This window comes from Phasianus colchicus, chromosome 3, assembly GCF_987193195.1.
Source record: "Phasianus colchicus chromosome 3, bPhaCol1.hap1.1, whole genome shotgun sequence".
In the NCBI taxonomy this organism is placed as follows: Eukaryota; Metazoa; Chordata; class Aves; order Galliformes; family Phasianidae; genus Phasianus; species Phasianus colchicus.
This window is the reverse complement of record NC_143438.1, coordinates 47231973-47242410: the sequence shown is the minus strand read 5'-3', so window position 1 is coordinate 47242410 and position 10438 is coordinate 47231973.

Here is a 10438-nt window from a genome sequence, read left to right as displayed (position 1 = left end):
CTGTGTACTTGGGTCCTTAATGGCAGTCCTCATCCCTGCTATGCTTTACACAGTAGAACTGAAAAAAATAGTATCTAGTTTTATCTTGTTTTTTGTTGTTGTTTTTTTTTTTTTAATTATTTTTGATAAGTAAAAGCAGAAAGCGTGAACAGCTGAAGGTATTCCTTCTCCAATAATAAACCTAACTTCCTCCAGCAATGCTCTATAGTAAAAAGTGTTCTTAATGTTAAGTGGCTGCAGAGGCAGAGAGGTTTTTGTGGACAATGATACTCACTGCTACTTAGGTTTACTCCAGGTTGGTATGTAAACACTTTCTGAGCACAACAAAAATGTCAGACTAAATATTGTATTCTTCTACTCTGCTCTGGGGAGCGTGCCCTTATTTTAATACTGGAAACCTCAGTATCTCCTTTTGAGCCACTTAATCTTGTTCATTCAACTCTGGTGTAGAACAGGAAATCAACCTGTTTCCCCAATACTTGCTCTCTAGATTTTTAACTGTGAAAGGGTGTCTGCATTATCACAGAATCACAAGGTTGGAAATGACCTATAAGATCATCTAGTCCAACTGTCTTCTCATTACCGCTGCTACAAGCTACTAAACCATATCTCGCAGCTCCTCATCCAGACGCTTCTTGAGCACTGCCAGGGGTGGCGACTCCACTACCTTCCTTGGCAGGCCATTCCAGTGCCTGACCACTCTCTGAGAGAAGTTTTTCCTCATGTCTAACCTAAACCTCCTCTGATACAACTTGTGGCCATTTCCCCGGGTCCTGTTTGTTGCCTGGGAGAAGAGGCCAAACCCCTCTTCACCACAACCTCCCTTCAGGAAGTTGTAGAGTGCAATGAGGTCTCCCCTGAGCCTCTTCTTCTCCAGACTAAACAATCCCAGCTCCCTCAGCTGCTCCTCATAGGACTTGTGCTCCAGACCCCTCACCAGTTTCGTTACCCTTCTCTGGACACGCTCCAGGACCTCACTGTCTTTCCTGTAGTGAGGGGCCCAAAACTGAACACAGTACTCGAGGTGCAGCCTCACCAGTGCTGAGTACAGGGGGATGATCACCTCCCTGCTCCTGCTGCCCACACTATTTCTAATGCAGGTCAGGATGCCATTGGCCCTCTTGGCCACCTGTGCACACTGTTGGCTCATGTTCAGCTGAGCATCAACCAACACCCCCAGGTCCCTTTCCTCTTCACAGTCATCCAGCCATTCGTCCCCAAGCCTATAGCGCTGCATGGGGTTGTTGTGGCCAAAACGCAGGACCTGGCACTTGGCCTTGTTGAACCTCATCCCATTCACCTCAGCCCAGCGATCCAGCTTATCTAGATCCCTGTGAAGGGCCTCCCTACCCTCAGGCAGATCAGCACCACCTCCCAACTTGGTGTCATCTGCAAACTTACTGAGGGTACACTCTATCCCCTCATCTAGGTCATCAATAAAGATATTAAACAAGGTGGGCCCCAGTACCGACCCCTGGGGGACACCACTTGAAACAGGTTGCCAGCTGGGCTTCACTCCATTAACCACTACCCGTTGGGCACGGCCATCTAGCCAGTTTCTTACCCAAAGGAGTGTATACCTGTCCATACCACGTGCAGCCAGTTTCCCCAGAAGAAGCCTGTGAGAGACCATGTCAAAGGCTTTGCTGAAGTCTAGGTAGACTACATCAACAGCCCTTCCCTCATCTACCAGTCTGGTCACCCAGTCATAGAAGGAGATGAGGTTGGTCAAGTACGACCTGCCTTTCATGAACCTGTGCTGGCTGGGCCTGATCCCTTGGACGCCACGCCACACACGTGCCGTGTGATCTCATTTGCTCTATTACTTTCCCTGGTACCAAGGTCAGGCTAACAGGCCTATAGTTCTCCAGATCCTCCTTACAGCCCTTCTTGAAGATGGGAGTCACATCAGCAAGCCTCCAATCCTCTGGGACCTCTCCAGTTAACCAGGAGCGCTGACAGACGGCCAAGAGCGGCTCGGCAATCACCCCTGCCAGCTTGCTCAGCACCTGAATGTGTAGCCCATTCGGTCCCATGGAGTTGTGACAGTATGAAATGCATGAAGGCATGCATTCTACAGGTCTCCAACCATGTAGGAGTATTAGGTCTTCCTTGGAGTTTTATGTATTCTATGCTTGTTTAAAGTTTTTTATGGCATCCATTCCTTTCCAAGCAGTGGAATGACTGTGGAAGACTCATACAGTCCTTAGTATCCTCACTGGATAACAGACCTGATGCCCCAAAGGGAAATGTACCAAATCTTCAATAATATATTAGGAGACTTGCAGGGACTGCTCCATCAGCCCGAGAAAAATCTTAAATAATTGTGCAGGTTTCTTCCTTAGAACTCAATCTGCTGGTTTGTGGAAATTTTCTGGGAGACATCCATTTGCATTAATATGAGCTGGCTGAGTAGTCTCTACATAACATCTTTCAGCCTGTTATTCAGATTTACAGATTAAATTTACCAGAGGAATAAAAGGCATTTGTTAAGCTATCACAGGTCAGGCATCAGCAACAATTGCACTTAGAGAAATCACATAAGGTTAATTGTTTTCTTTAACTCTGCAATTAATGTCAGGGCAATGTTGTTACTGCTGGCATCTGATGTCTGGAAAAACCCGAATAGACTGATTATAAAATGTTAACAGAACTACAACTTACAAAGTCTGTAAAAACGATAGGACAAATTCCAGTCTCAGCTACATGGAAACTGTTATAAGACATTCTTAAATTTGTCTGCTTTAGAAAAGAAAGAATATTTCCTTGCAGGCAGGATTCTTTGACTAATTTATTGGAATTTGAAGGCTAATCTTGCTCTACTGACCCTACACAATGTAATTCTGCATACTCAATGATAACTGAGAATCCTACCTGTTCAAAAACTCATTTCTTAGGTAAGTAGCTTAAATGTTTATTGTTTCACTCTTGGATTTGCAGAGAGGATTGCTTTGTTAAATATGGAAAAAAGTTAAAATCTTTTTCCCAGTTGTTTCTTTATATTTTTGATTCTAGGAATGTTGACTGCCTTTGCATAAACATAACACGTTTTATGAACAGTAACATCATTGCTCCACCAGAAGCTCACAGGCTTTAGACTGCCCATGTCATTGGTCTGACCTTAGAGTACTATAGAAACTACAGCAAACGCCACGTCAGTTGAGCTCTGTTCCCTTCTAGAGACTGGGCACTTCGGGAATCCCTGTTAGCAAGGACCTACTTGTCCCAGTGTTCCTCTGAAGTGGATGCCCACTTGCAGAATGTCTGTGTCTGTCCCTCCATTCTAAAAGTCCAGGATCTTTGTGGAAACATGTTTTTGTGCTGCGGTCTACATGGTGTTTTCCCTACCAATTCATGCATGAGGTCACAGCTTCAAGTGGCAGTGTGTATCTGATTAGCATTTTAGTCTAAGGAATCCTTTGAGTTAAGCTAAGATTTAAAAGACCACTATTACCCAATTTTCACCTATTCAGAAAGGCATCAGTTTATCAAGACTCCAAAGCAGAAAAGACAGACGTATAAACATTTTGAAATGATCAAGATGATGTCCTCAATTTTGTTTCACTTCTCATACCAAGATTCACAATAATCATGGGTAGAAGCTGCACTTTTTGAGACAGCCATCAAAAAGTTTTTTAAGAAGAAAAACACCAATTTGAAAGACTTGTAAGAAGAATAAACAAGGAGTCAGAGAATGGCAATTCAGCATCACTGAGGATCTGTTCCAGCAGAGACCAACTTTTCCCACCTGACTGACTACTCAGAAGATATTCCATAGGTATTCTATCATATGTACTGAACATACAAGAGCTTAGCCTACATGCTCTTTAAATCCTAGTTATCTTTTGTGTGTGCTACAATATAGCACATACAGTCCTGGTCTGGGCCACATACAGTCATACATACAGTGGGCAGTGGTTTCTGTGTCATGGTCTCAATATCCAGAACATCGAGGAATGTAAAGCAGGAAGATCTGAATGATTAGATAGTCATTCACTAGCTTGGACTCCTTGCTGACCCTCCTACTAGAGCTGGTGATGAAGGCACTCCTTGACAGGAGAAAGCAGCGCTTAGTTCAGAAGAAAAGGGAAGAGCGAGAAAACAATGCCAACAGCTAGGACTATAGGAGGAGTCAAAAGGGGAAGCAGTCTTCAGGAAGGAAAGCCAACGGCAACCACCTTCAGCTACAGAAAAGAAAAAGCTACTAATCAGACCAGCAGTAGCATCAAAATGAAGTGAAAAACATGATGTCCCACACCTTCTCTGTGGCAATGTATTTATGAAATTTTGCCATTTGTTATACATCTTGCCAGAGAAAATGACAGATTTGATCCCAGTCTTTTTGATCTATAACAGTGTGGCTGATTGGACTACTTCAGATGTGGTCTTAAAAAACAAAAAATATGGGAAATCATTAAGATATTAATGCTTGAAGATATTAATCTTCCTTATACTTCAACAATCTTTCCACAAACTAAAAACCATCTTTTCTCCCAGTGAGTATGTCTGACAGAGTAAGAAAGCTTTTAAGAGTCAGTCCACCCAATCCCTTTTCGTATGAGAGATGATTTTGATATTCACGAGATGCAGTAGATTGCAATCAAACTTCTTATTAACACTGCATTTTTTACTGTAGTCATTTGCCTCTGACAGCTGAATGGCAAGACCTTACTGCAAGTTCACCTGTCACACAGGTTCCCTGGCAATGGCATGAATTCCCTTACAGAGTTTCATGACAGTTGCAGGAACTGAACCTTCAAGTATTTGTCTTGTTTGATGTCCTCTACCCAAACATAGCTTTGGAAGAAGGCACAAAAGCTCTACAATGATCAGATACGGGATGATTGTCTTCCAACTAAAACTCTACCTACTAAGGAATATTTGGTTAGTCTATCCTAGGACCAAAATACATTATTTGTTTGTCTCCCATGAGTCATTCCACAATTCATTTTTTCTGCTTCTTAATCTCCTTTCTATTTACATGTATATTAAATCACTAAACCATTAATTCTAATTATGTAACAATATATTTCACAGTTTTGTGAAACTCTTTGTGAAAAATATATCTTCCTATCATTTCCACAAAGAACTCCACATCCAATTATCTTGCTTTAGAAAGTGGACTGGAAGTTCCTGACCACCATTTTTATTTTTCCACTACTTATTGAATTCACTTAATTCTGAAGTGAACAATCCAAGTCTTATCAGAAAACTATTTGACAACTAATTACACCCCGTAGCCTAACCACCAAAGCCATTATCTTTATCTACCACTGAATTTTTAAATGAGTGTGTCATAGATGATAGGATTGTTTTGGACCACAGAAGAATGAACGAATGGTTCACTGACCCTCCTCCATTCTCTATCACTTCCTGTGTTGCCTCCAATTTTTCAAAAGATAATTTCTTCTACTTTCACATTGGTCAGATACCTCAGAACCATGGACCATCTTCACAGTCTTCTTGACCAATTGGATTGTGTTTCACAAATGACACTTCAGTTGTTCGCTTTTCAAGTTATTGAGAAGTAAATAGAAAATACCAGACAGCACTTCTGTAACCCACTTCATCAAATTCACCTTAACTCACTTGTTATGATGACAATTCACTGTTTATTTTTATTATTTAGTGCCTGCAGTATGTTGTTTCCACACCTCACGGGTTTTCACTAAAATGCTTTCTATAGTGGAAAACGTCAAACATCTACACAGTTTCTTGTGTTAAGATATAAAACCTTTGTTACCTTCAGGAATAGTAGTGCCTTTTGTTTGATAATTTAGAATTTGTAGTTTTCTACTCATAAACAATACACTGGCAGTTCAGTATCACTTAATGGACTGTGCCACAGCAACAAGCACTAACAGGCTAACATGGCTAACAGGGCCATGCTCTTTATTCTAGCAAAGATATAGCAATTTTCATAACATTTACAAGATTTTTGATAAGTAAAAATATCCATTGCTAGAACCTATTTCATGTTATCTCTTAGTATAAAGAAATTAGATACTTAATTGACATGAAAAAAAATTACATTCTATGTGCAGAGAGGAAGTAACGTTAATTGCATTCTCACACACACAAAAATAACAGAATTCTTGAGCATCACCTGAAATATCACTTGGCAATATAGAAATGCAATTGGTTACTGCAGCACTACTATTAATTCTGAAAATTAACAACTGACTTTAAAATCCAGTACACTGATGTAAGCAACATTCCTTTATCCAGCAGAGGAAGTTCTCTTCCATAGGGATTGAACATGATTGCTTTATTAATAGTTAAATGAACAAAATATTTCACACTGCAGAATTAAAAGATTTGCAGACGCAGGTATTGCTTAGACCAATTGTCAGATAGGCAAAATAATAAGTACCTTTGTTTTCACACAAGTGAAGTGCCTGCATTTTTGCTATAACAGTTCTTCCCCCCAGCAAATTTATTTCGAGGCTAGATGGAAGTATTTGCCAGTTTGCTTTTTTTTTCCCTCTCTGTCCAAAGTAATTAACATTCCAAAATATATATGCTGTCTTCAGTATAGAAAAACTCTCTAAAGTATTTTGAAAAACAAAATTTTGTTTGAGGAACTTGAAAAAGAAGTGCAACAAAGCTTGTGAAGGGCTTGGAGAATACGCCCTATGAGAAGCAACTAAAGGAACTGGGGATGATCAGTCTGGGGAAAAGGAGGCTAAGGGGAGACCTTATTGCTCTCTTCAAATACCTCAAAGGTGATTGCAGCGAGAGCAGGGCTGGTCTCTTCTCACCGATGATGGGTGACAGGATGAGGGAAATGGCCTCAAGCTGCAACAGGAGAGGTTTAGTTTGGATATCAGGAAAAATTTATTTACAGAAAAGGTTGTTAAGCACTGGAATAAGCTCTCCAGGGAGGAGCTTGAGTCACCATCCCTGGATGTATTTAAAAACCGTTTGGATGTGGTGCACAGGGACATGATTTAGTGAAGGGTTGTTAGTTAGGGTACTATGGTTAGGTTGTGGTTGGACTTGATGATTTTTAAGGTCTTTTCCAACCTGAGCAATTCTATGATTCTATGAAAAGTAACAGCGTTTCATTAAGTCATGATTTAGAAGCATCAGAATCATACTCTACCTTTTTTTTACAAAACTGTAAGAGACCTTTCCCACTTTAATTGTGGAATGGACATGCTTTTTATTCTCACAAAACTCTACCATGCCAAGTTTCTCTATGCAATAACATGTGAAAAAAAAATCTGTATTTTAAACCTTTCTCCTCCCAGTGTAACTGCATGAAACTCGGTGCTTGCATGACATTTTCTCTTAAATCACTCATTATTACATTTCAGAGTTTTATAGACTTTCTCTCTATGTTTTCACAAACATTTCCTTTCCAAGTTGGGAGTTCTAGTTTACTTAGCAATTGCATTCTTCCAACCACTACTGTTTGTACCTATTCAAAACAAGCAGGACAAAGCACACAGAAGGAAGTCTGTGTTCCTTTAGACCATGGATGTCCAACCTGGGCCACACTGAGTGAAGAGGAATTGTCCTGGGCCACACATAAAATAGATAATATAGATAATGTATGTAAGTAACAAAATTTATTTTATTTTTAATTATTTCATTAAAATGTTAAAAAAAGAGAGCAGCAGAAGCATAAAAGCAATGTGATACTACACCTCATTTTTGTGAAACTAATGCCTCACTTTGGTTCTATGTTAGTAGCTGCAATTCTTTGTGAGATGTTGAGGTGTTCAGAGATCTTTAATGAAATTTTACCCTTCCTGTACTTCATCCTTGATGATAGTTGTTTCAGCTGAAACAGTGGCAGTGATATTTGGCTGTTGCCAGGCTGGGCCACTCAGCAGGGCAGTGCTGCCACCATGATGGCACAGTCCACAGTATGGGCTGTGTTAACTTATGTCATAGATCAAATAGTCCAGCCATGCAGGTCTTCTAGTCTCTGCATCAGTACAAGCAGTAGTACCAGACAATGAAAGTGTCGCCTTCATATAAAAGAAGAATACAAGTAAATAAGTTTCTACTTACTACTCTTACATGTCCTTTGCCTAGACATCTTTCCAAAATTACTGCAAATGAGGAAACTCTTAAAATTGCAATGCTCAATTACAGTTCTGAAAGGCCAAACTTGGAATATATGAACAACATCCAGCATGACAAAATGAACTGCAGGTACAGTAATAACACACAAAACTCAGAACATACTCAGTTTCTCTGAATTAACCACATTAGAAGCACAGGATGCACTTTTCAGAAATTTGAATGCATAAATTCTGATTACTGAAGTCACTTTATAAAGTGTATCCATAACAATGACCCTATCATTTATGATAGGAGGAAAAGCTATTAGCATAGGCTAGAATGAATCACAAATCACAGAATCATAGGAGTGGGAAAGGATCTCTGGAATTTACCCAGTCTAATGCTCTACTAAAGCAGGTTCCCTACACAGGAAAGCATCCAAGTGGGGTTTGAATTCCTCCAGAGAAGAAGACTCCACAGCCTTTCTGGGCAGCCTGTTCTAGTGCTCTGTCACTCGCAAAGTAAAGAAACTCTTCCTCATGTTCACATGCAACTCACTGCATTCCAGTTTGTGCCCATTGCCCCTTTTCCTGTCGCTGGGCACCACTGAAAAGAGCCTGGCTCCATCTTCTTGACACTCACTCATTCGATATTTATAAGTATTGATGAGATCCGCCCCTCAATCTTCTCCAGGCTGCACCGCCCCAAATCTCTCCCACCAACATACTCAAGTCCTTCTCTGTAGAACTCCTTTTCAGTGGGTCAGCACCCAGCCAGAACTGATGCATGCAGTTATGCCTCACCAGGCACAGAATTCCATATTTGCTGTTTCTGAAGCTCATCAGGTTCCTCTCTGCCTAACTTTCCAGTCTGCCCAGGTCTTTCTCAATGGCAAAAGGACTTGACAGGTTCCTGACAAGTATGTTTTGCTAGTTCCTGAAAGACTATTTATTTTTTGAAATATTATTTCAACCACAGATTTTCGGCTACTATAGTATTCAAAAATGGTGCACGTGCAGAAGCTATTAGTGTTGCATATTCAACAATGCAAAGACTTTAATGCATCCCCAATGTACCCTACTCAGTAGAAATGTGTAAAAAAAACATAAGAAAACAGTAACATTTATTCAAAACAAATCTGAAGAGCTGCTTGCCAAGGGGAAATCATCACTTCCATCTTCAACAGAAAGGCTTTTTATAAATGGGATTCCCCAGGTATTATGCTACAGTCTCAACGTCTGTTATTACTGCTGATGAAATGTAGAGTGCCGAGAAGGGTGGGTGCAGTAAATAACACAGTTCTCTCTATTCCAGATGAAGCCTATCCCAACTTGATGAGATTGAGAAAAGCCAGGGGCAGCCAGACAGCAAGCATCCTGAGATCTGATCCTACCTGCTACAAAGAGGAGTACTTCTGAGAAAGCAGGAATGCTGAGTGGATGGAGGCTATGTGGAGAAAAAAAGGAAAAAAAAAGTGCTTTGTAGATACTATGATGTCTGATCCAAGGATACAAATATATAAAGCAGAATGGAGTACTGTATGCAGGTCTGGGTCCCCAACACAGGAAAGATGTGAAGATGTGGAGCTCTTGGAAAAAGTCCAGAGGAGGGCCACGAAGATGGCTGTAGCACCTCTTCTATGAAGAAAGGCTGAGGAAGTTGGGCTTGTTTATTTTGGAGAGAAGGCTCTGGTAAGACCTCATTCCAGCTTTCCTGTACTTGAAGGGTGCATACAAGCAGGAAGAGGGAGAAAGTTTTTACACAGTCTGATGGTGATATGACAAGGGGGAATAGTGTTAAACTAAATGAGGGGAAATTTAGATAAGATGTCGGGGAAAATTTTCACTCAAGAGTGGTGAGGTGCTGGCGCAGCTGCTGTGGTGTAAGCTGTGGTGTAAGCTGTGGTGTAAGCTGTGGTGCCCCATCCCTGGAGGCGCTCGAGGCCAGGTTGGATGGAGCCCTGGGCAGCTGAGCTGCTGGGTGGCAGCCCTGCCCATGGGGTGGGACTGGTGGGCTTGGAGGTGCCTTCCAGCTAAAGTGAGTCTGTAATTCTATGATAATGTTTTCGTGAGTATCTCTATACTGACTTGGCAGTTCCCAAGGCACACTAGAAGCTAATTCACTTGAGCACGTGGCAGTGATAAGCTGACACCTCAGTGTCCACACAGCTGGACACTGTGAAAGAAACTGGATGGGCTGCGAGGGACAAGCGACAGCTGCCATGTCATGGGGACCATCATAGGGCCTGACTGTTCACGCTAGGGAAGGTGAGCAGCCCTTTGCGCCTCAGCGCTTGAGCCTTAGTGAAGACAACGGCCGCGGGTCGCTGAGCCCCACCCCGAGGAGGCGGCGGCGGCGCCCGCAGCCTCAACAGCTGGCGAGGCGAACGGCACGCGGTGCCGGCGCCAGCACGCATGCGCGG